The sequence below is a fragment of the Mustela nigripes genome, chromosome 6 (genome assembly GCF_022355385.1).
Source record: "Mustela nigripes isolate SB6536 chromosome 6, MUSNIG.SB6536, whole genome shotgun sequence".
Classification (NCBI taxonomy): domain Eukaryota; kingdom Metazoa; phylum Chordata; class Mammalia; order Carnivora; family Mustelidae; genus Mustela; species Mustela nigripes.
Window position 1 is genome coordinate 71,732,338 of NC_081562.1, and position 5,259 is coordinate 71,737,596.

Here is a 5,259-nt window from a genome sequence, read left to right on the forward strand (position 1 = left end):
CTATGGAGGTTGTGAGGATTCAAAGAAGTTAAAACAGAGGTCAAGTTTATGGCCTGAGGTAACCAGATGACCGAATTGGATAGCTTTGAGAATATGTCCATTTACTTAGCTCCGGACCTCTAACACAGCAGTAATCCAGCCAGTTCCAGATCCTCATTAGGCCTTAGCCTGCCTTCCCCATTTCTCCACCCACTCTAGATACCCCAAACATTGTTAGAAGAAACTTTATTTCTATATGACTTGTGAAGAAAGACTGAAGCATACTGAAATTGTACTTTACAAAGAATTTCCTCCAGAGGATATTAATGTTCTAAATATGGTTGAATGGTGACAATTTGTTATTGAATCTTATTAGACTCCATTAGTCACTTCCAATCTTCTGGTTAAACCTCCATCTTTTTTTTAAGTTAGCTCTGTGATGACACCCAGTGGCCAAAATGTTAACTAACCACTGAATATTGTTTTGTTTTTAAATACATGAAGTACTTTTTTCTCAGTATACAAATTTTTAATACTGCATCTAATTTGTCTTTAAAACTTCAAAAGCATGAAGGGTGGCTCAGTGGGTTAAAGCCTCTGCCTTCGGCTCAGGTCGTGATCCCAGGGTCCTGGGATCGAGCCCCACATCGGGCTCTCTGCTCTGCAGGGAGCTTGCTTCCTCCTCTCTCTCTGCCTGCCTCTCTGCCTACTTATGATCTCTGTCTGTCCAATGAATAAATAAAATCTTAAAAAAAAAAAACCAAACTTCAAAAGCATGAAACAGTTCTGTATTAGGAATATCATCGATGAAGTGTGGGCAAACCAAAACATTTTAGTAGTATTTTTAGTAGTAGGACTTACCCAGCCAGTTCAGGCAGACAAAGCACAGCAGGTCAGGGATGGTGACATTCCTAACCAGAACTCTCAGACTTGGAGAAAGGGATTTGTAGCAGTACGTCTTCATAAACAAACAAAAGTCACAGGAGAATTTAACGGAGACTGTTAAGATGTCACCATAGTCCCACCTGGCACTTTAAATGAGGAAATGATGAACCATTCAGGTAACAGTAATTACTTTACTAGTCTTCATTCCACACTGGCATAGGATGTGTTCTGTTTATTCATTCATTGATTCACTCAGGAAATATTTCACAGAGAGACAGACTCTCAGAGGGAGACCAGTGCCCGGGAGGTTTATGAGGGGGTGCTCTGGGATAATGCCTGTAGGAGGGAAAAGGAGAAGGGAGGAGTGGGCAGAGGGAGAGAGGGGCTGCCATGCAGTCTCAGCAAAAGCTTCAGCTGACCCAGCAGGGAATTCTGAGGCCAGCGTGGCCCTTCAGTGTCGCCTCTTATTGGGGCATCATCGCCTTTGTCTAGCTGCTACTAGGATATGGGCTATCCCTGGGGAGCAGGTACCTGTGGCTGAAAGAGCTTTTAGCAGAAGCAGTGCTGCCGCCGCAGTCTGACAGCTGAGGCTTGTCTGCTAACCGTCCTCCCGGCAGTGGGGGGACTTAGTCCTCCAGGCTCCAGGGGCATCTGCACGACCCATCACAACCCCCACGACGCTGAAGCCGCACAATGCCAACAAGACAGCTAGGCTTTCTGTCTTTGGGGAACTTACAGACACACATTAAACCAATGAACGAACCGATAAATCCCAAGAAAGCCTGGGCTTTAAGAGAATACCTAGCAGGGCCGGACTTAAGAGAGAAAGGCTAGTGCCTGGCTCTCTGCTAGTTTCCTCCGTGCAGTAGAGGTGTGCGGAGGATCCAAAGGAGAGTGAAGACGCTTGAACCGGAAGCCACTACCTTAGCCCGTGAGCAGTTTGGCGTCCCTGTGAGTTTTTACAAAGGGAAGAGTGAGCACAAAGTAGACAAGTAAGCTGTGCATATAACAAACTGGATTCAAAAGACATTGTGAGGTTCAAAGTGGACACGGGATCAAAATTTTTTTGAGAAGTCACTCCTCATTTGGTCCTAAATTTCTGGTCTCATTTCTCGCTGTCTTGCTCTGGATCCTGTAGGTCCTGTATACCATGGATCTCTCCCATTCTTGGAACACCCTATGCTAATCCCACTTCTCCGCTATTATCCTTTGACACCAATGATATTTTCTGGAGTCCTTCAGGCCCAGCTCGAGTTTCACCTCCTCTTGAAAAGCTTCTCCTGTTTCAAGCCCTTTAAAGGTCTCTCTCTCTCTCCCTCCCTTTATTCTGAGAATAAAGTTAAAATCCTCAATGTAAGCCCCAAGACCCTACATGACCTGATTTCTGTTTATTTACCTTTCATCCTATTCCCTTGTATTTGTCTGCCAGCCTAGGGAGTGAGCTGGGACTTGTTTAACATTTTTCTTCAGGGACTATCACCCAGTGTCTTTAACACAATATATCCTTCCTTCATCGCTGAGTTGAAAAGATGTAAATCATCCTCACAGATGAAGTTACTTTATTGATAGCTGTTCTCTTTCTAAGAACTGTAGAGTCTAATGAAGAGGACTGACTTCTCAAGCTCATCGATGTACAAAGAAATTTAAAAGACTTCTGCATTATGATTTTGTAGCCAAATTTTCCCAGAGCCCTAAATACCTGTGTTTATCACAAATCAGGCATATATGTCTTCTATGTAAAATATTTCTTCTTCTAAGTTAAACATCAGTACATCTGGCCGCTAAAGAGTTAGAAGAACCATAGAGGCAATCTATTATAATCCCCTTAGTTCATAGTCAAGTAAATTAGCTTGGCAGTGTCAAATGATTTGAAAATGTTACTTAGCTAGTTTGTGACAAAGTTGAAGCTAAAACACAAATGTCTTAATTTCTAAATCAGTCGTCATCATCATCCTGAACAACATTTAGAAATCTTGCATTAGTCAGGTACTTCTCTAAATATGCTACTTATATTAGCTGTTTTAATCTTCACAATACTCCCAGCAGTAAAGAAGCTAAGGCACAGAGAGGTTGGCTAACTTGCCCACAGTGCAAAATGCATAATAGCACCCTCAAACAGATCTTTTTCTAGCTTCTCCAAATTCCAAGTCCAGACATATGGACAGTTACAGTAGAATAAAAATAGAATTCCTTCAGAGCTCCTGGGTGGTGCAGTGGTTAATGTCAGACTCCTGGTTTTGGCTTGGGTCCTGATCTCAGGGTCACGAGATCGAGCCCCATATTGGGTTCCACACTGAGCACAGAATCTGCTTGGGATTCTTTTTCCATCTGCCCCCACCCCCCTGCGTGCACTCTCTCTCTTTCTTTCTCAAGTAAATAAGTAAATCTTTTAAAAAAAAAAAAAAAGAGGGCAACTGCGTGGCTCAGTTGGTTAAGCATTTAACTTTGGCTCTAGTTATAAGCCTTGGGTCCTGGGATTGAGCCCTGCTTTGGGTTTCTCGATCAGCAGGGAGTCTGCTTCTCCCTCTTCCTCTGCCCTCACCCCACTTGTGCTCTCTCTCTCTCTCTCTCTCAAATAAATAAATAATATCTTTTAAAAAAAATAGAATTCTTTCTACCAGGAAGTAGACTCTTATCTCCTGATGGCTTGATCTGGGTTTGATGGTCAGCAACCTGCCTCACTTTGACCATAATCACTATGGATAGATCATCCAAACACAAAATCAATAAGGAGACAGCAGACCTGAATAAAGCTATAGAACAAATGGACCTAACAAACATATGCAGAATAGTCTATCCAGCAGCACAGGGCGCACATTCTTCTAAAGCACACACGGAACATTCTTCAGGAGAGAGAATATGTTTGGCCACAAAGCCATCATTAACAAGTTTAGAAATATGGAAATCCTATCAAGTTTTTTTTTCTGACTATGATGGTATGAAAGTAGAAATCAGTAACATAAAGAAAACTAGAAAATTCACAAATACTTGAAAATTAAGCAACACCTTCCTGAGCAACTGAGTAAAAAAAGAAATAAATATCTTAAGACAAATGAAAATGGAAATATAAAATACCAAAACTTATGCAACTTATGCATTGCAGCAAAAGCAGCTCTAAGAGGGGATGGGTATAACATATAGTGCTTAAAGTGTTTCTTACTGCCTACATTAAGAAAGATCTCAAATAAACAAACTAACTTAGGCTTCGAAGAATTAGAAAAAGGAGAACAAACAAAACCCAAAGTTAGTGGACAGAAATAATAAACATTAGAGCAGAAATAAGTGAAATAGAGATTAGAAAGACAGTAGAAAAAAATCAACAAAACTAAGAGTCAGTTCTTTGAAAACAAACAAAATTGAAAAACCTTTAACTAGTCTAAACAAGAAAAAAAAAGAGAGGACTCAAGTAGAATTATAAATGGAAGAAGAGACTTTATAGTTGATACTACAGAAACATAAAAGATTATCAGAGACTGCTCTGAACAACTACATGGTAACAAATTGGTCGACCTGGATGAAAGGGACACATTCCCAGAAACATACCTTGTAAGAGTGGATGCTCAGACAGCAGCTCGTGTAAAGTATATAATATGTCTTCTAGGGAGAAATTGCGGGATGGGCTATTTTGGCTGGGTCCTCTGCACTGAGTCCTGGGGAGCTAGCCAGGACAGGTGTTTGTATGCCTATGAACAGCTGTTTCTTTGCTTGCTGTATGTAGTCTTTTAGGTCTCATGTATATCAGCCTCATTGGCTTTCAGAATTCAGTGTTTTGGGGACCTTTCCCTTGGTTATAAGTCTTAAAAATTGGGGTAGTTAAATATGGGGTCCAAATCCTTTACTCTTAGGGAGAAGTTGGGAGTTTTTGTTTGTATGACACTGTATTGGGGATGCGGTTTATGGTTGGGCTGGGGGGACTCAGCCTAATTTCCTAATGTTTTCAGTGACAAGATGTTCTCATTTGCCTGATGTCTAGGAGTTGCTCACTAGTTTCTGGACTTATATAAAAAGGAATTGCTCCATGTGTAGCTGTACATTTGATCTGATAATGGAATATTATATATAATGGAGTATTACTCAGCCATAAAAAAGAGAGGAAATACTGCTGTTTGTGATCACATGGCCAGAGCTTGAGAGCATTATGTTAACTGAAATTGGTAAGACAGAAAAAACAAATACCATATGAACTCATATATATGTGGGCTCTGCAATAACAGGGAGTACACTAGTTGTTACCAAAGGCTAAGGGATGGGAAAGATAGTTGATGGTGACTAAAGGGTCCAAAGTCCCAGTTATGAGTCTGTTCCACATATGGCATGGTGACTATAGTTAATAACACAGTGAAACTGTATACTTAAAGGCTGCTGAGAGAATACATCTTAAACGTTGTCAGAACA